This window comes from Gadus macrocephalus, chromosome 8, assembly GCF_031168955.1.
Source record: "Gadus macrocephalus chromosome 8, ASM3116895v1".
Classification (NCBI taxonomy): Eukaryota; Metazoa; Chordata; class Actinopteri; order Gadiformes; family Gadidae; genus Gadus; species Gadus macrocephalus.
Window position 1 is genome coordinate 19,982,723 of NC_082389.1, and position 22,114 is coordinate 20,004,836.

The 22,114-nt window shown below is 44.1% G+C and overlaps 1 long non-coding RNA gene across 1 annotated transcript in view; it reads right to left on the reverse strand.

Moving 5' to 3' along the window:
* Window positions 1-8,377: 8,377 nt before the first annotated feature.
* LOC132463595 (uncharacterized) overlaps window positions 8,378-22,114 on the reverse strand; it is an 88,511-nt gene continuing 74,774 nt past the window's right edge. Inside the window, exon 2 of the long non-coding RNA XR_009527073.1 lies at window positions 8,378-8,728. This is a non-coding gene — a long non-coding RNA (uncharacterized LOC132463595). The remainder of the gene's footprint in view (window positions 8,729-22,114) is intronic.

Here is a 22,114-nt window from a genome sequence, read left to right on the forward strand (position 1 = left end):
GAAAGACAAAGTAGACCTTCAAAAAAACATGTTTGCCCACCTCAGGTATTAAATCCCTACAAATTATATCTATTTTATTACATCCCGGCAGTTGTTTTTTTTACCACCCGGTAACGGACAAGATACACACCATTTAAAACATAAATTATGAAACAATTTTAAAAAATGTCATATTTTCCTATCAGAATAATGTCCTTTTTTTGATACTGAAAGATAAAGGCTTGTTGTCTTATTGTAGTTTTTCATGATTTAGATTATTTCCCTTGAGATATGAATTTCGCCAATCAATGGCTTACATTTTTGAACAATATATGCTATTTTACTTCCCATAGTCAAATAAAAGTAGCATGTATTAATTGCTCCACATAAAGACATCACTATCCCACATTTATTTATAAGGCATTTCATTGCCTTTCAATGTTTTTTTAAATAAAAAGACACCGTTATGGGGTGGTAAGTCATGTTACAGGGTGGTAAGTCATGTTACGGGGTGGTTGACTTTGACTATTCCTATGTAATTTATTGTGTTTTTACCAACATTATTAATTTGGAGTATACATGTGAACATGGGATGACTTAATAATGCAATATCCAAGTTATATATAAAGGTATTTATTAAAACAACACATAAAAGTGCAAATATGCTAGTCAACAGGACTGTAGGGATATATTCAAGAATTCAACAATCAATTCGTCAAGACAATCTCATAGTCATTAGTACATCAACAGTTGATGACCAAACTGGAACATTAATTAAAATAATCAAGTGATAAAGTAAACATTTAATAACTCAGAACTCATCTTTTCTCAATAGAAGTCATCAGAAGTAAATTAAAGAGAAACTTGCATACAAATTTGGTCCGATCCATCAGTTAATTAGAAAACAGTATTTCTCAGTCAATTTAATTACCACAAAATTATCACAAAATGTATTATCAAAAAATGTATCATTGCACGAGAATCTCGTTAAGTGCATTGGATCACTGCAGTGTTGCGGAGAGCCGCTTCCATACCTCCTTCTCGATTCCAACATGACGGGATGTCACAGGCTGTGGTGGTTGAATCAGTTCCTGTACATCATCAAACAAGTACCACAGGATATCATCAATTAAAGGCGAGAAGAATTTGTTATTTCCTCCTTTGTGCAGGCATTTCACCTGTGCATGCGTCTCATCAGTATTTAAGATGATGCCTGGATACAGGTCACTGTCATACTTGATCACGCACCAGCTCCCAATGACATTTTCACTCTCCCAATCGATGCCCTCTCTCTCCACTGGCACAATTGGGGCATTTGGGGCTTTTGGGGCAGGCTTGTGAAAACTGAAATGCAAGGTGTTAAAGCACTGACAGTTTAGCTGCTTCTTGGTGGAGCACATGCAGGTGAGGTCCTCTATCATCACCTCTCGATAGAGGACCTCACCTGGAATATATGTCACAACTTGGTGACACTTCATTATAGATGGCACTGGCGGAATCTGATTTTGCATCTGCTGCACTGCATGATCCACAGCTTCCGCCGGAATAAAGAACAACTTAATTCTTGTGGTTGTGTTTGAGAGGGCCAAGAATAATGTGTGTGCATCAGGGATGTCACTGCCAGTGTTGACCATCTGGTCTGCCGTTCTTTTCAAGGCTCCTCCCACGCCATCAGGAGCCCCCTTCCCATGACTGGCTTCAAAAGAGTTCCACGTACCACCTTTCAGCCCTCTTCTTGCAAGCTCAGTACTGAAAAGGTACAGATTCCTTTTCTGTTTATATTGAGTGCATGGCCCATTACTAAGAAAGTGAAGGACAGACACCAGAGGGTAATTCGTTTGCACATGATCCAGCACTGGAGCCATGTGCTCCCATATAGCCGGAGGACCCTTTTTGTTTCGAGGGTGACACAGAGCAAAAGGGCACGACCTCTTTGTCTCCACCTAGATAGAGCACACCAGTGTGTAGCGTGGCCTGATTTTGCGAGGCGCCAAAGCGAACAGACTGGATCTCTGAGCTGTATTTGCAAGAGTAATTCTCAGAAAAGTCAATATGAATTATTGCCTCTTCTTTTGCCTCTTCTTGCCTCACCCTTTCTGCAGTAAGAGTACTGCTGAATTATGTTAAAAGTGTGCCTCTTGAATTTGTGTAGAAAGGCATGGAACAAATCCACCAGATTTCCTTGGGAATCTTCCACCAGCTTCTTCAATGTGTACCTAACAGTGGTTCCATCCTTCATGTCCTCTCTTTCTTTCTGAGCTGTGGCCCACTGAGGGAAGGTAACTGTCTTCACAGCATCAAACTGAGGGAGCTGGATAATTTTGTTTTTGCATTCCACACACTCATCGTACATGCAGCACTTGTTAGAGAAATCATGTAATCATCTTGGTTAAACTCTCAAGATTGGTTGTCTCAATTAGTTTCAAGTGATACATCTTCATGACCACAAATTCAAGATTCTCATGAATCTTGCACAAACAGGTTTCACGATCTGACAGAGTGGGATGTACAACCCAAAATGGACGCAGTCTACAGAAAAGGGAGTAGGAAATGAAGTGCTCCTGTTCGGCAACGAATTTTCTGTGCAGGTTCTTCATTGTATCCATTAGAAACCTCTTTTGTTTTTTCACCTTGCCTCGGGTGATGGTTTGCTTGCGTCCAGTAGTTATCCGGCTGACATCGTCTCTTCTGTAAAAGGAATGCACCTCTGCTTTCAAGCCAGGACGAAGTCTACTAGTGGGTTTTCTTGTGGTGCTGCTGATGGTTTCACCTTGGAGAAAGCGGCGCTTTTTTGAAAATCCTAGTAGCTTTTCTGCAAATGTTTGGAGTCTGTATCTCTTCACAATCCCTCCAACAGTTACCTTTGCGATAAGCTGTTTTTCGCGTTTTCTTGCTGTCTTGTACTTGTTTTTGATATCTTCTATTAAAGCTTCATGGTAGAGGAGTTTTTTCCTGATTGTTGGTGTTAATCTTCCACTTTTTGTCAATTGTTGCACTTTTGAGCGTGGAGACTCACTTTTATTTGATCGTTTGTATTTCTTTCTGTATTTATCTGAACGCTTCCTCTCCTTCTCCAGCAATTTTGTTAATTTCTCTACTTCTTTCTTGAGGCGATCTTTATTCTTCCTCCACAGCCGCTTCCCTGCTTCATGTTGCCTAAAAAATAGCAAATTCAGTATGTCAGTCAATATACATGGTGGCTTTTTATCTAGGCCACTCTCCACTTATATTCCCTATAACTGAATACTACCTTGAAGGTCCTGCCTGCTGCCTGTCTGCAGATCCTGGCTGTACATTCTCTGGGCTTTCAGGAGGGGTATGGAAAGCCCCCAACATTGCCTTTTTCAGCTTTCTCCTTCCATTCTGTTCCCTCCACTTCTTTCTTAGCTGTCTCTGGTCTCTTTCATTTAAGTTTTTAACTAACTTCTTCTGCCCTCCTTCTACATCTCGTCTCCATCTCTGCTGCTCACTCTCTAGGTACATCTGCCTCCTCTCTTGATCTGCGTCCCGGCGGGCACAGAATCGTCTTTGTCTTTCTGCATTACTTAGTGGAGCCATGATAATCTGCAAATTATGGAATGTTATTATTCATTATGATATAAATGATATAAACAATGAATTTTCATATTTAAATGGCAAAAAGAACCCCTCTACAACTCCCTTTACCACCCCGTAACAATATACAGTGTATTACTTAGTGGAGCCATGATAATCTGCAAATTATGGAATGTTATTATTCTTTATAATATATTATTATAATATATAATATGATATAAATGATATAAACAATGAATTTTCCTATTTAAATGGCAAAAAGAACCCCTCTACAACTCCCTTTACCACCCCGTAACAATATACAGTGTTACGGGGTGGTAAATTTCACCTTAAAATGGCTGCCGCTTACCATGTGGTCAACTAGCTGAGCTAGCAACTACACTTATCAGACTTAAATATAATTTTCTAAACATTACAACTGGATTAAAAAAAAAATTAAAACAGTTTCCCTATCTATTATGCGTTACGGGGCTGTAAGACTAAGCTTGACGGACCCTGTCTAACACACAAAAACAGCAAATAAACAATTTAAAATAATGTGGGAACTTGCCCGCTCTTGAGCTTGACTCCTGCAAGGGTTCGAATGATGTCACTTCCTCTCTCTGATATCATTTAAAGCAACAGTGCATTCTTAATAGGCAGAAACTGTAAGCGTTACGGGGTTGTAAGACAAAATGGGGGACATGCGCAAATAATGACTTTTTTTGCATATAATAATGTTTTATTTTGAATAAATCTATTGTATAGTGTCAGGGGCATAACTTTAATCCTTAGTATAATAAAGGTTTTGTTTAGAAATAATATTTTTTAGTTAAAAAGGTTAATGCAAATTCCATGTTGGTCATTGCGGACATGGCAAAACCAGCCATATCCTTACTAATAATGTCTAAAAAGTGTTTGTTTTAATTTTGCAATGTTATTTAAACATTAATCATGTAATTAAAAACAGTACCATTTACAACCTTGAACTTTTGGAACACATTTTGACAAGATCATGAAATGCTGTGGACTCAAATGGCACCTGTTTCGTAGAATGACCCATATGGAGTTGGCAATCCCATGGTGCCTGTTTTTACTTTCTGGTGACTATTCCACAGTTACAAGTCTAGTAGCACATGTCTTTACAAAACATTTCAGATGTAAAATGAAGGAATACAGGTCACACAGCTACCAATTCAATATTCAATCCACACATTTAAATAGATGGAATATGTACATTTAGCCTTTCTTCATTTGGTAGCTTTGAATCCGAATACTCACTTGACTGCTATAAAGTATGCATTTTGTAGTACACCACAAATATAGCGCGTCCGAATGCGTGCTACCGCCACAGTAAACAACGGGGTTCACTACGCTATCCCACAATGCAACCGGAGTCTGGTAACGAACGAAGAAGAGATGGCTGACCCGACACCACCAGAAAGACGTCGTAGAAAGCGGCGAAAAGAAGAGACATTAAAAAGAGTAAAATAGTAAAGCAAGTAATTAGGTAAAAAGAGACATTTTTAATTTAATAGCAACGATTACAAGACGGAAAACAGGTAACTTATCAAGGTAATTTTGCCGGCATCTGAGGGGAGATACGTCATCTCCAAACATCCGGTGGAGTTTCGGCGATGTTCGGAAGCGTTCTACGCATAGCTGTAGTACCGTCAAGTAGTAGAAATGCTATGACCATTCTCTGGTTTCACGCGAGTGTTTACCTTCTGGTTACAGGTCGCACGATAGCGCATATAATTTCATGCAAGCGAGTGTTTACTTCCTGGTTGCAGGTCGCGCGATAGCACCTATGCAAGCGAGTGTTTACTTCCTGGTTACAGGTCGCACGATAGCACATATCATCTCATGCGATCTTAAAGAGAACATGACGTGAACAGTTTAGGAATGCATATTCCGTGAAAACATTAGAACTCTGAAATGCTGAATAAATATAAAGCATGTTTTTATCTGTAACATAAACGTAAACCTACACTGACAACAAGTGTTGGGCAAAATAACCTGCTGAGCACATCACATGTACATTATAAATATAGCTAACTCCCACCCTAGCTTGAGGAGCACAACACATGGCAGTCACGTTACAATATAGTCAATTTTTAACACATAACACACACATGAGAACATGGTCAGGTGAAGGCCAGAACCAAGGCCCCATCTCTCCTCCCGGCAAATGGTAAACACTCAGACAATGCACCGTTTCATCCTCAGAACGGGAGGGCCACAAACAGGAGACTCTGTGAGGCTCTCCCCCGTCAGGAAGAACACAAGAAGATACACATGCATACACTAGGGCCTGGGAGGCAAGGTCAACCAAAGACACACAGAACCATACACATCTCAAACGCACACACCTCATCGAGAGGAGGATACAGCATAAGAGTGTATCACACAGGAACTCATCACCTTCTTCTGCAGCAGACCTTCCACGGAGGCGAAGCTCTGGACGAACCATCAGCGCTGATTAGGGACTTAGACATATTCGATCTCTCACGCTTTATGACTCTGTATAACCGTTGCCACTTTACTTAATAAATCCAAGGTCCTCGTGCCGATAGACTTTATTACCTCTCCGTCTCATTTCATCTGGTCCAGTAACTAGACAGACCGTTTTTCCCAACAATTTGGTGACCTCCGACGTGAATTTTTTCTGAATTGAACACGCAACTGGGAAACGAGAGACGGAGAGCGGCACGACCTCGGGACCCCGGAGCACCGGACCGATTCCTGCAGTCTCACCTCGCGATCGCCCAACAAAAGGTAGGCAGAACCTGTTGATAAAATCCAAACTCTGCATAGTTATATAGGAACCACATTAGGAGGTGAGACTGTGAGAGCGGTTCGCTACGGGATATCTCGTGGGGACGAATAGGACTGCATCCCAGTATTTCCCCATAAACCCAATTGACCCTGAACGCGTGACACATCGAATATCGGCTCGTTGCATGGTGAAAGAATACCCTCGAGACCATAGGGCCTATAATAATCGGTCATAGTGATACAAGACTACCGATGGCCTAGTGATAAATGCCTGGGCCAAGAGTGGACCCGGAGGGATGCCTGGACCGCGGGTGGAATCCAGAGGGAATGAGGAGAAAAACACTAGGGCCTATAATAATCGGTCATAGTGATACAAGACTACCGATGGCCTAGTGATAAATGCCTGGGCCAAGAGTGGACCCGGAGGGATGCCTGGACCGCGGGTGGAATCCAGAGGGAATGAGGAGAAAAACACTAGGGCCTATAATAATCGGTCATAGTGATACAAGACTACCGATGGCCTAGTGATAAATGCCTGGGCCAAGAGTGGACCCGGAGGGATGCCTGGACCGCGGGTGGAATCCAGAGGGAATGAGGAGAAAAACACTAGGGCCTATAATAATCGGTCATAGTGATACAAGACTACCGATGGCCTAGTGATAAATGCCTGGGCCAAGAGTGGACCCGGAGGGATGCCTGGACCGCGGGTGGAATCCAGAGGGAATGAGGAGAAAAACACTAGGGCCTATAATAATCGGTCATAGTGATACAAGACTACCGATGGCCTAGTGATAAATGCCTGGGCCAAGAGTGGACCCGGAGGGATGCCTGGACCGCGGGTGGAATCCAGAGGGAATGAGGAGAAAAACACTAGGGCCTATAAGAATCGGTCATAGTGATACAAGACTACCGATGGCCAAGTAATAAATGTGTATTAAATAATTCTATGTGGTAAGAAGGTTAGAGTCCCTTTGCAGAGGGAACCGTATGCCTGGGGCACGAGTGACACACAGAGAGACAGTGTGTGTATGCGCGAGTGAGAGAGAGAGAGAGACGGGGTGGCTGTGTGTGTGTGTGTGTGTGTAAGAGGCCCAGAAAAAAAAAGAAAAAAAAAAGAGAACAAGCGTATCTGTGAGCCGGCTAAATATAGAAATAAATCATTCAATGATAACCCGGGTGTGTGTGTGCAGCGTTTGCTTGCTTTGTTATGCTCAACGCTATGTGTGCAGCGCTTGCTTGCTTTGTTGTGCTCAACGCTATTTTGCCGTGTCTGATGATTGTGGGCGCGGGGACACAGAATGAGAGGTCCGTTGATATGTTTCTGTGTGCATCTGCGAGAGACAGAATGAGAGGTCCGTTGATATGTTTCTGTGTGCGTCTGTGAGAGACAGAACGAAAGGTCTGTTGATATGTGTCTGTGTGCGTCTGCGCGAAAGAGAGAATCTGTGAGTGAGTCAGTGGGTGTATGCGTGGTCCGCTCTATCTTCGCCCGTTAAAACGGGTAAAGGAAAGAATAGATAGATTGATAATAATGAATAATGTCTCTCTGACGTATTGCTTCGTTCTATGGCTTAACCTGCGGAAATAGATAAATTGACAATGATAAATAACCTTTTTACTGTGTTGCTTCCATTTACTGTTGGACCCGTTAAAACTAAAACTTAGATAAATTGACAAATGACAAATAACCTTTTACGGCGTTGCTTCCATTTACTGTTGGACCCGTTAAAACTAAAACTTAGATAAATTGACAAATGACAAATAACCTTTTACGGCGTTGCTTCCATTTACTGTTGGACCCGTTAAAAACTAGACCTAGATAAGTTGACAAGGATAAGTGATATCTCTTTTACTGTGTTTCTCTGAATTACTACTGGACCTGTCGCATAGATAAACTACGATACTAAACAACATCTCTTTGTCGCGTTGGTTGACGATTTAGCCTGTTGAAACAGATTAATCAATAAAGATAGATAACGATTATTGGCTATGAGGAATATCTGGATGTATTGAATAACGTCTCTAGGCCCTGTTGTTGTTTTTTGCTTCCCCCCCCCCCTGTTTTTTCCTCCTTTTCTCCTCCTGACAAGAGCTACCCCCTAGTCTCTCATCCGCTCTCGTGTGTTAGACAGGCCACACAGAGTTATAGCATCACGGCCGCCATTTTTTGAGTTCTCTCACTCAGTCCCAAGCCACACCTCCCCCTCCGCCAAATCTGGACAACTCCAACCCTGCACTTCCCCAACTACACCGCCCCCTGCTGGACCACTCCAGCCCTGCCCTTCCCCAACTACAGCGCCCCCTACTGGACCACTCCAACCCTACCCTTCCCCAACTACAGCGCCCCCTGCTGGGCCACTCCAACCCTGCCCTTCCCCGACTACACCGCCCCCTGCTGGACCACTCCAACCCTACCCTTCCCCAACTACACCGCCCCCTGCTGGACCAGATCCTCCTAGCCGAGTGTTGATGTGTCCCTGAGCAAGTTACATGGTGATCACAGGATTCAGGAATAATTATCTAGAAATCAAAACATGAGCCTTAGAGATTATGATAAGTAATAGACAATTTATTAAAAGTGATCTTATAATTTAGAAAAAACAATCGGCCATATTTAAAAATTAGACCAAATAAGTATGATCAAACGTTATCCAAATTTCTAATTCAGGCTATCCACAATGACAAATGTCATTTAAAATAAATAAGCAAAATAAAATAAGAAAGGATGCGTATGTGAGCCTGTTCTCGTGTGTGTGTCAGGGCTGCCGAGGTAGGGGAGAATCCTCTCCTACTCCGAGTGATGGAGTACACAAGGGGATACACAAGCACACTTCAGATAAAACAATATGGTTAATTAGTAAATAGAAACAATGTATCAATTCAGTGTTGAATAAACTAGATAAGGACAACGTAGAGGGTTTGGGTTTGGCATAGTAGTGAATCAAAATGTGGAAAACACTAAATGCAATCAATAGGTAGAATAAAAGGTTTAATTAGGTCGTCCAATTTAAATAGATAGTGAAGGGCAATCGGGTAGGATTATGAAGAAAGTATGTCGCCCAATATTGAAAATGCAAGTTTTAATATTGTGATTTTGTTTTCTTTCACATCTCCCTAGTTCAGGACAATAGGTGGATTGACGCCACATCTGCTGGGAAGGGGTCATACATGCTATGTTGTCAAATTGGATTCGGAAGTAGTGGGTTTACCTTTCAAATGCCACTACTGCTGCTGCAACACTTTAATAATTTTAACTCTGATAAATTACCTTTTGTTTTATAGTTGCCCTGATGTGTATCTTTTACGCACACACACGCTGCATAGGGCAGATGCGGCTGAAGACTGTCTCCATCCCTCCACTTTGCGATCGATACCACCATATAGGTGGGGATTGATCGTATCCCAGGTACGGCATCCTGCACTAAGCCAGTATGGAAGGCTGGTTAGCCAATGACGGGTAAGATCCCACCTTGAAGCCCGGGACAACCTAAAACAGGAACAGTCACGATTACTTGGCAGAGTCACTGTGAGCACTGGCTCACTTGAACATGAAGTGACGAACTGCAACCATCATAGGAAAAGCCGGCTGATGAAAGGTGGAGGGGGAACAGGAGTCAGATATGTCAGCTCTGGCAGCAGAGGTGGTCTTGGAACGGGGCATGTCGCGTTTTATTTTATTTTACCTTTGTGGTATAGAAGGCCACTAACGCATGAACGTTTTTTCGGTTTAGTGCATGACTTTGGAACAGCGTGGTTTCAGGCGGCTGATGGTAAACCCACCCATATTGGGCTTTGGATTTGGACATACTGGTTTCGATTTCCCTTCCCAAAAGATTGGTTTCAGTTTGCTGATGCTTAAAGTTAGACGTTTCGACGTTGGTTGCACCAACGGCGTTCTTATATTTGCTTATCATTTAATGCGCATGGTTTTGACCATTGCGCAAGGAGGAGGAGGTTTTGAGGAGAATTAGGAAATATTTTGAAAACAAGGTTTTTCTTCACCATACTTGTAAACAATGATTGACATCCAGCTAAATGAGTGTGAAATATTTGAAAAAACAGTGTTCAACAGAGGGGTAGAAGCAGTCCCATCAGACGACCAAAGTGAGGCTACGGTAATCAAGGTTCTGACTAGAGAAGTCATGCCAAGGTTTGGAATTCCGTCACAAATTAGCTCAGGCGATAGGGCAGTGTTTATTCAGAAAACACTCAAACAAGTGATTCAACATTTGCATGTCGAATAAAGTCTGTGTCTACAATCCTCAAACCACAAGGTATGGTGGAGAGAGGAATGGGACGCTTAAGACAAAGATTAACAAAATTAAATTAGAGTACTAAATTAAAGGACTAATGCGCTACGACTGACACTAATGAGTTATCGCATGAAAACTAACAGAACGACGCATCTAACCCCGCATTAAATGCTTAAGGGTCGACCCATGCCTTCACTTAACATTCGAGGGTCCCAAAAGGGACTTCCATTAGAGTAAGTAGAAATAGAATTAAGGAAAATATGTTTGAACATCTAACTGTTGTACATAAGTTTGTAATTCCAGCAAGAGAAACACAAAGTTCCAGGGCCGGAGGAGGAGCCAGATGCAGACACGCCCGGAGCTGACCAACCACCCAAGGATGATGCAATCAGATTTCGCACCGGATGGGTCGGTGGCCAGGGTGCTGGCAGGGTTACAGTCCCTCAGATTAGAGTTGGCAGAGAGCTCCGGAATTAATGACCCCTTCACAGGATGGATGGAGAGCCCAATGAGCGATGGGCGCTACAGGTGCAGCCGGTGCCATCCAAGCTTACCTGGGGATCGAGTATACACCGGAGAGTTTGGACGAGGGACCACCAGAGGGGCCCGACCTGATCCGGCTGGAGAACATGGTGGGCTGCCCCATTCCCGTCCCCGCCAACGGCACCACCCCCCTCCCACCTGATGCACCCACGTCGCCCGGACCAGGGATCTGCGTTCCGGCACCAGGGGCTGCGGCCCGTTCCCTTAAGGCTTGAGGGCGCCCCTGGCTGTATTCGCTTCTGTACGCTTCACTGTTTTTAGCCGCTCCCATATCTATGCCCGCGTCTACGCAACCGACGCCGGGAACGTAAATGTTGTTGTTTATATCGCTGTACCACTAGATGGAGCTCGGGGATACACACGGGCGAGATTCCAGGGGCCTTGATTGCCCGTTTATCAGATGAGGTCCTGAGCGCAGTTGAATAAAAGGGTCTAACGCTCAGGTGGCGCCTTGCGACCACCTGCCCATGATGACGCTCAGGACTATTCCGTGGTTTCAGTTGTTCCCGTGCCCCGGGCCTACCCCGAATACCCCATGCGTGTGATTGCTTATTGTTACACGACCAGCTAACTCCTCCTCACATCCTTAGTGTGTGGTCATCTGGGGATGGGTTGAGGGGGATTGCCATTCGTTATCTACCTCATATCTTTCTATTATTATTAATATTATTTAGGGACACGTTTCATGGTTGCATTTCTTTCCTGTGATTGTTATTGTGTAGTATTTGTGTCATTGTTGCATTTTTGTTTATTGTTTACTGTTTGTTTTATTGTTGCATTTCGTTGTTATTCTTAGGGTTTGGTGTTAGTTTTGTTGTTGGTTGTTGTTGTTTTTGGGTATCGTTTGATATTTGTTTTTTGTATTATTGTATGCTTGTGGTATGTTTGTTTTTTGTGTATTACCTGCTGCCACTTTACTTGGTATTGCCTGTTCGCGATGTAAGGCCGGGGTGGATGCCACCCCCTAGGTGGGGTGTGTATGGCACACCCATGTCTGAAGCATGGGTGGCGTTTCTCCCACGTGGTTCCCCATACACCCGGTCCAGCGACTTATTTTAGTCCCATGCTCATGGTTGTTTGTTTTTATGATCATTTTGCCTTCTTTCTGTTATTTCTAAAAAGTGTTATGATGGTAGTCCCGCGCTGAAGTCCTATCCCTCGTACCCCTAATGAGTAAAAGTCGTCTTGCGACGACTTGAGGGGGATATGTTGGGCAAAATAACCTGCTGAGCACATCACATGTACATTATAAATATAGCTAACTCCCACCCTAGCTTGAGGAGCACAACACATGGCAGTCACGTTACAATATAGTCAATTTTTAACACATAACACACACATGAGAACATGGTCAGGTGAAGGCCAGAACCAAGGCCCCATCTCTCCTCCCGGCAAATGGTAAACACTCAGACAATGCACCGTTTCATCCTCAGAACGGGAGGGCCACAAACAGGAGACTCTGTGAGGCTCTCCCCCGTCAGGAAGAACACAAGAAGATACACATGCATACACTAGGGCCTGGGAGGCAAGGTCAACCAAAGACACACAGAACCATACACATCTCAAACGCACACACCTCATCGAGAGGAGGATACAGCATAAGAGTGTATCACACAGGAACTCATCACCTTCTTCTGCAGCAGACCTTCCACGGAGGCGAAGCTCTGGACGAACCATCAGCGCTGATTAGGGACTTAGACATATTCGATCTCTCACGCTTTATGACTCTGTATAACCGTTGCCACTTTACTTAATAAATCCAAGGTCCTCGTGCCGATAGACTTTATTACCTCTCCGTCTCATTTCATCTGGTCCAGTAACTAGACAGACCGTTTTTCCCAACACAAGTAATAACTTAAAAATGAAACATAAAAGCAGATTACTACTTACTTGCCGTTGCCTGGCTGGGGGAGAAAGGTCCGTCGGAGCAGCGATGGCTTCTTGACATCGGGTAGGTGCATGCAGGCTATATAGGCTATTCTAATGTCTCGTTTTTACTGCTGGCGCTCGGCATAGGCAACCTATGTGTTGGGGGCGCCCTTAATTAATTAATTAAATAATTAAATAATTAATTAAGATACCGTAGCACGCAGGAGTCAGGACGGTGCTCCCCCCCGGGCTAAAGCCCCGGATGTTTTCAATTGCTAACGACGCGCCTGCCGGTCAGTGACTTTGGCTTCAGGTTCTGACGCAAAAGGGTACCCTTAGGGGGTGTTCACACAGGCAGGTTTTTTTTCAGGTGCGGGTGGATGTTTTACATTATATTCCTATGATACAGGGTGTTTTTGTAAAAACATCCTGGGTGCTTTTAAAAACACCGCTGCCAGCGGGTTTTTTTCACTGCTCTGGGTGGTTTTCAAGTTGTGATAAATTCAACTCGCCAAGAAAAAGCACCCGACGTCAGGCAGTTTTTTGACAGCTGACCAATGAACGAGAACCTACGTCACTAGGAAAAACGTTGGAAATTCAAGAATGGCGACCCAAACCAAGACGTCTTTCCCGACGGAGCAACTGGTTGTTCTTGTTAGTGAACATGTTGAGTTATATGACATGACCAACAAGTTATACCACAACATATATCACAAGGAGAGTATCTGGAGGACGATCGGTGGGATTTTGGGACATTATCAAACCGTAGCTCCTGAAGACAACTATGAAACGCCCCGTACTGCTGCCGTCCCCGGTTTATGTCATGCACCCACAAACGGGAGGGTTCATCGTTATCCTCGTCGTTGTCATCTAACGCCAAAACAAGGGCTAATTTTCTCATCCTCGACATTGTAACTGACACACTAAATTCCCGTAAGACCACTCTCTCCCACCAGTCTTGGCTGCGGACTCGCATCCAACTTCCTCTTGTTTGCGGCGGCGCTTAGGGTAAATATAAAGATCTGACGAGAAATTGACGTTGCTGCGCTGTCCTCCTCCTTCTTAATTGAAGGAGCAGGCAGAGAAAAGCTCTCTCCTGCTGTGCTTTCATTCAAATCAAATTTAAAATCCCCGATAGTGATAAGACATCCATTATGTCGCCGCCGGTCCAGAGACGTGTCAGGTGTGCGCGAGAGACATAACGGACACTTTTGTTACTGCCATGTATACAGTTAATTCGGAACACATTTTAGGAACAGATCTATGCCGCATAGAAATCTATGCGGCATAGATCTGCCATGTAAACGCGGCTACTGTAGCGTAGTCAAACCACTTTGATACGGTAACCGATTGGCAACGTTGGCTCTAGAATGAACTTGACAAAACCACCCTGTCAGTTTTTTAGTTGGTAAAAAACCGCCCGGGTCAGGTGTTTTTTAATATAAAAAAACTGCCTGTGTGAACACGCCCTTATGCTTCTTTTTTTTACGCATTGGGTTTTCAACTGGTTACAATGTAACCCCTTCACGGGGGACCCGACGGCTGCGCATAGAGACGCTATGAGCATTCATCCCATTGGCTAACGGAGGACCATGTGCTTCTTTTTTCGACGCAGGGGGTTTTCCACTCATTGCAATGTAATCCCTCCACGGCAATATATGAAGCTATGAGCATTCATCCCATTGGCTAACGGAAGACCCGGTGGCTGCACATTAACGGCGAAGTTACAGTGAAATCTGTGACATTCCTCAACACAACTACACCAACGTGTCCTTGTTAATTACAAAACATGTATGGGTTAAGTTTATGGGCATCAGTTGTCCTGTTTTGTGTTTTGATTGAGAGAAACAATCGTTTCTTTGATCAGTGTTGGGTAGCTGAGGTCGTTGCTATAGGGCTTGGGTGTCATGACGTAATTACTTTGCGTGGCCGCCATGTTGATGGCCTCCTTTACCGCTACCTGCCGCTACTCAGACTACTGCCTATGGCCACGTTCACACTAGACTTCTTTTTTAAGAAAAAAGCGCCGCCTTTTGAGCGCCTTTTGAGGGCTTTAGTGCGAGCATTCTGTAACCTTAACAACGGTAATCATACATTCTAGCGTTACATCATTATCCGTTATTATCATTTTCCGTCGGTTACTTTTTGAAGTAGATAGGCTAAAAGACACAATGGCGAATCAGTTACAATTAATTGCTTTAGCTTTGGCGTTTGAGGAGGAGGAGGGGGAGGAACAGCCAAGGCGCCGTTTATGGGTGCACGACATCCTCCGCAATAGGGAGTCGCAGGGGGCATTCGGCCACCTAATTCAGGAGCTCCGCCTAGACGATGCTAGGTTCAAGAATTTTTTTCGCTTGGACAAGAGCCAATTTGAGGATCTCCTAAGGAGGATTGGACCAGAGATCTCAAAAAAGCAGACACATCTCAGGGAGACCATCAGCCCAGACGAGCGGCTTTGCATTTGTTTGAGGTGGGTAACATTAACTAACACGAGAGAGAGAGAGAGAGAGAGAGAGAGAGAGAGAGAGAGAGAGAGAGAGAGAGAGAGAGAGAGAGAGAGAGAGAGAGAGAGAGAGAGAGAGAGAGAGAGAGAGAGAGAGAGAGAGAGAGAGAGAGAGAGAGAGAGAGAGAGAGAGAGAGAGAGAGAGTGCTGTCTGTTAGGATAAAAACTTAACCTAGCCTTAACCAAGCTAATTCCCGTGCATTTACATTTTCTTGGAAATGTTTATCAATGTACACTGTCCCTTTTCAAATAAACACATAAATAAATAAGATATAGTGACACCAGGAGAGGGTACCGTAGGTGTGTGTGTGTGTGTGTGTGTGTGTGTGTGTTAGAGAGAGAGACACCAGGTTAAGGAGGGGGTAAAGTACATCATTGGCTCTGAGTGAGTGTGTTTTGTAACACATTTTAACAACAATCTTTTTTGTGTGTGTATTTTTTCCTAGGTATTTGGCAACAGGGAACTCTTACCGGTCCATTGCTTTCCACTTTAGGGTAGGAATAAGCACTGTGGCTGGAATAGTCAGGAGTGTGTGCGAGGCCATTTGGGACTGCCTGTCTGGGGAGTTCCTGGCCTTTCCTACAGAGGCTGAGTGGAGGAAGATTGCAGAGGATTTTGCAAGAATGTGGGCATTTCCCAATTGTGTAGGGGCAATGGATGGGAAGCATGTTGTCATTGAGGCACCTCCATTAAGCGGCTCCCTTTATTTTAATTACAAGAAGTCATTCTCCATTGTACTGTTGGCGGTAGTCGATGCCCACTATCGTTTTAGGGTGGTCGACATTGGAGCCTATGGCAAAAATAGTGATGGAGGAACATTAGCTGCCTCTGCCTTTGGGTCTGCCCTGCGGCAGGTGACCCTCAACCTCCCTGGGGATGCCCCCCTACCTGGAGCAGAGAACTTGGGGCCCATTCCTCATGTTTTCCTGGCGGACGAGGCATTCCCCTTGCGGAGAAATCTCCTTCGCCCCTACCCTGGGCACACTCACGGGGAAAAGCGTGTTTTTAATTACCGCCTCTCTCACGCCAGGAGAATGGTGGAGTGTACCTTCGGCATCCTTGCGGCCCAATGGAGGATATACCGGAGGGTGCTTGGTGTGTCACCACAGGTAGCAGAGTCAGTTGTCAAGGCAACGTGTATACTACACAACTTTCTACGATGGGGGGGGTGCTACAGAGGCACTGACTGGTCCAGCAGAACCATCTGCTGGAATGAGAAGTATTGGCAGGGTTGGCAGCAACAACGCCAGCAACGAGGCCATTACTGTGAGGACCAACTACAGCATTACACAAGACTTCAAGCTAACGTAACGTAGCCTATGCTCTGGCAATAAGGTCGGCTACTTTCGGATAACTACATTGTTACGTTCCCTGGGACTCAAAACTATTGTAGCCAATGTGTTAGTAAAAAAACAAACACTTACTCTGTGCTCAGACGTCCGTTTCTCCCGGCGGGCTTTGGCTGGCGTTTCCAGTTGACTTTCTGGGTCCGGAAATACGTGTCCAATACCCAACGGTTCAGATGAGGTGTAAAGCCTGGGTGAGATGTTACACACACGGCACCGTCCTCGCCAGATGAAGCCATTTCATCTCGAAGAAACTGGCATCTCTGAAATTCGCTGAAGCACAGGGACTCTTTGTTAGTCTCCATAGGTGAACAGAGCAAACAGGTACACCACCAGTTCACTCCGGCGCAATCCGGCTCCTCGGCAACAGGCAAGGCTTGTTCAGCTGCAGCCGCAGCAGCCTCCTCCTCTATTCGGCTCAAATCTTCCTCGCTGTATTCTGGCTCATACAAATAGTCCTGAATATCACAATGCAGCAATATATTTTCAAAGTCAGCTGTTGCTTCTGCCATGGTCAGAGGTTTGTGTCGGTCTCCCGTCCCCCTCATTCCCCCTCAGTACGCGAGCTCCTGCCCCCTCTCATTCCTTATTGGTGGAAAAATTGGCGGCAAATTTGCCACAAAAAGTGTGTCGTAGTCCTCGGCCCTTCTAGCAGGACAAGAGGTTTTTCCCGAAATGACGTCTAACGCGTCAATTGACGTCATTTCGGGAGAAAATTAGATGAGAAAAATGGGCCAAGGGGAGACTGGTTTAGACTGATATTTATTTATAGATATTTATTTATATTACAATAGCGATTTTATAATGATAGAACGCCGGTTCTAAATGGGTGAAGTATCCCTTTAAGCTTAGGCCTATGCGTAAAAAACATAATATTGGCCCTTTGTCGCCTATTATTTGTTGAATCCATATTTATTATTGTTTACTGTTTACCTCCATGTATGTTAGAGCACACCAAAACACACAAAATGTTTTCATGACCTGCGCATCAAAATATGCCTCAGGCGAGAACCTTTGTAAGCGGAGGATGATGGGGATGAAAATGACGATGACCCCGATGATGATAATGGCGATGACCTGCTGAATTTTGCCGTGTGGAACAGAGGGGACTGGCATTTAGGGATCACTTTGTGAATACACACTTTAGGCAGACACCTTGGCAAAAAATTAGTCAACACACATTTGTGTAGTTGATAATATAAATTGTATGTTTTCTTTCGTTTATCAATCTTTAGACTATGATATTCAGTCTTTAGTTCCACAAGCCTCTCTTTTGCTCCAAGGACCTTTTTTCGTCTTTTTATAATTGCCGCGTTCTTGAAGAAAGTAGTCCAATCCGGATCGCTTTTAACTCACTTTATTTGTCAAAGTATTTCGGTATGGTAACTATGAAGCAAAAGGAGGGGAATTGCATCGAACACGTGTGTGAGCGACAAACAGCAGGCCTCTGTATCTAACTCGCAAGTCTGGACTGCCGGATGTTTCTGCCCTCGTTGGCTCCAGGCCCTGCTTTAATACAGAGTAGGCGTGGCCTATGTGACGTATTAGCTTCGGCTTCCTCACCTGTTTAAAGGTGCTGCCATCTGTGGCTGGAGTAGTTATTGCAGCTTTCAGTTGGGTCCTGCTCCCCTTACTGCGGTCAAGTGAGCCGTCATTCGTCCATCCGCGGTTAAGCCAGCCGTCACACAAAATCGTCGTGCGCCTCTACTCTAAACAGCCTTTGTGTGGTATCTCGCAACGTTCTCAAAATAAAGCCTTCGCCTGTGGTTGTGTGTTTGTGTGGATCGCTGCAAACGCTACCAGATCGGCGTGAAAACGTCCACAACAAAAAAGGGTTTTCAAAGAACCAAGCATGCACGTGTTCAAAGGAAATTTTCTCCGAAACTATTCAGTGAAATCATGTGGTTCCTTGTGCGCAAGTAGTCGGGACAACAGTTAGTATAGTCATATTATTCAGTCCCGGAACTTATGTATATTTTTGTCTATAGCTCACTATGAGATGCTAACATAATGCAATTTGCAAAGGCCAAAATATGCATGTGAGGTTCTCAAGGACATTTTCTCAAAATCTATACAGTAAACTCGCATGGTTCCGTTTGTACAAGTAGTCAGCAGAACGGTTAATGTAGTCATATCAGTCCGTGCCGGAACTTATCTATTATTTTCTCTATAGCTTACTTCAAAGTGCTAACATAATGCAATTTCAAAAGAATGGCTGTGTGCTGTGCAGATGCAATTTGCAATATGCATATGTGAGGTTTTCAAAGGAGATTTTCTCAAAATCTGTACAGTTAAATTACATGGTCGTGTGTGTACATGTTAGTCGGGACAACAGTTAGTATAGCCATACGAGTCAGTGCCGGAACTTATCTATTATTTCGTCTATAGCTCACTTCAAAGTCCTGACATAATGCAATTTGCATTGGCCAAAATATACATAAGCTTTTCAGTGGCATTTTCACCAAAACTATACAGTAAAATCACATGGTTCCTTGTGTACCACTAGTCAGTGCAACACATACTATGGTCATACCAGTCAGTGCCAGAACTTATGTGGAAATATTGATGTACTTCACTTCAAAGTATTAAAATAATGCATTTCTAACAGACAAAATATGCATGTGATGTTTTAAAAGGACATTTTCTCAAACTATACAGTAAAATCACATGGTTCCTTGTGTACTAGTAGTCAGTGCAACACTATGTATGGTCATATCACTTACTGCAAAAACTTGTCTACACTTGACTTCAATTTATAACCACAATGCAATATCTGCAAACTCTGCAATGCAAACTCTTTGTATGTGTTTATCCTCAACAGCCATCATTTTTACAAAAACGATAAATGCCTTGTCTGTGCTCTTGTTGTATTGGGTTTCTCACAGCTCATATGTCAAACTGGATAAAGAAAGCTTTCCCATATGTTGAGGAATCTCTCTTCGAATCTACGATGGAGGACCTCCAAAAATGGAACACGTTCCATTTTCTGAGAACGGAACCATCCCCACCCCCCCATAAACGACAAAAGACAAATGACTATCACCCACCCCCCTGCACAATGGACCAACCTGACCCACAGGGCAGACCAATAAGATCCACCAATCCCAACAATCCCCTACTTTCCCCAGTCTTCGCCCCCCTAAACCTTTCTAGGCCAAAGGCCACCCCAACTACAACAGAACGTCCCCTTCAACAAATACCTTTGCTACAGCTCCCCACAACTACCGATAACATACAACCGGGCAACTCCATGCTTCTCCCCTCATCGGCCTTTGACCTACCTCCCTCCCCCCCACTGGACCAATATACCTACCATGTCCATAGGGGCGACAAACATACCAATTGGAAACTTGCACCAACCAGGAAATTCCTGGTTTTGGGAGACTCCAATATGGCACGATTGCCCACAATCCTTGATGAATGGGTCCAAGTTGATTGTTTCCCAGGGGCTAATATCTCACATGCCACACACCTTCTGAAACACAACACCCCAACGACAGGGGAAGTAGAAAAAGTAATCCTGTCATTTGGCATAAATGACAAACACCGAGGTAACCCTTCCCTCTTAGACAATTCCCTTAAAAAACTAACCCAGGTTGCCAAAGCAACCTTCCCAAATGCAACTATACATATACCAGTCATCAACATTTCCGATGAACTGGATTCCATACACAGACTTAATCTAAGCAGACTGAACAACTTGATCAAACTGATCCCCCACCATATCCCCAGACTTAACCGGAGCCAGTTCCACACAGTTGCGGACAACATCCATTGGTCTGCACCGACGGCTAACAAAATGTGGCAACACTGGCGGTCTTTTTTGGACTAAGGGACCCAACACCTGTTGGTGTTGACCCAACACCGATTGGACCCCCCCTAACACAGGACAAATCAATCATAAACCTATCCAACACTTTCATACCTCAACACCGACACATTAAACTACTTCAAAAGGGCCTTTCTTTTATCCCTACTCCACCCGTTAAAGACCAGAGACAATCTCTCATGGCACATCTTTCCAGTTACCACCGCAGGCTCAAACTACAATCCTACTTTGAAGATTCAGAGCCCGGAGAATCGCCCCCTTTTCACTCCAAATCCACCTGGGAACCAAATTCTTCGGCCCTGCCGGAAAAACTACTGACCCTGTTCCAAGAAGACCACCGCATTCTGCGTGACATACAACCAAAGCTAGAAAAAGAGAATTTATCGAAAGAAGAAAAACAAGCTCTAACGGAGCTACAGCAGAACACCTCCATCGTGATTAAACCAGCCGATAAAGGCAGTTCAGTAGTGATAATGGACAGATTCAAATACACGGAAGAGGCTTTACGACAATTACGTAATAGCGACCACTACAAACCTTTGGATGCCCCCATATACATGGAAACGGCCACCCAAATACATGAGATCTTAGAGGCAATGGCCCGAAACAAGACCATAACAAAAAAACAAAAAAGATACCTGCTCGGAGACGACACACCGCGAAAAAGACTATTTTATCTCCTCCCAAAAATCCACAAAGCCCCAGAAACCTGGCCAATCCCCTTTGGATTCCCCCCAGGTAGACCGATTATATCGGACTGTGCTAGCGAAAGCTATCAAATAGCAGAATTCCTGGACTACTACCTCAACCCCCTATCTACCCTCCACAACAGCTACCTCAAAGACACTTATGATTTCATCAGCAAAGTTAAATCAATTTCTACACATGAGCCCTCCCTCATTTTCTCTATGGATGTGGAAAGTCTTTACACAAACATCGATTCCAATATGGGACTAAAGGCCGTTAAAACACTAATGGACAAACACCCAGACCCATCACGACCAGATCAGGCCATCCTCCAATTGCTCGACATCAGCTTGACGAAGAACGATTTTGAATTTAACAAAAAGTACTACCTACAAGTCAAGGGCACAGCAATGGGCAAACGTTTTGCCCCAGCTTATGCCAACATATACATGGCCACTTGGGAAGAGACTATCCTACCAAAATGTACTAAACTACCCACCCACTAGTACCGCTACTTAGATGACATCTGGGGTATTTGGACCCACACTCAGGCCGAATTCCAGGAATTCACACACACCCTAAACTCTCATCACCCTTCAATTAACATAAAAGCCCTCACCAGCCCAACAACCATGGATTTCTTAGATGTAACAACCTTCAAAGGCCCAGAGTTTAGCACCACGGGCAAATTAGACACCAAAGTCTTCTTTAAACCAACGGACTCGCATGCCCTACTCCACTATTCGAGTTTCCACCCCAAACACACCTTCAGTGGCATTGTAAAATCACAAC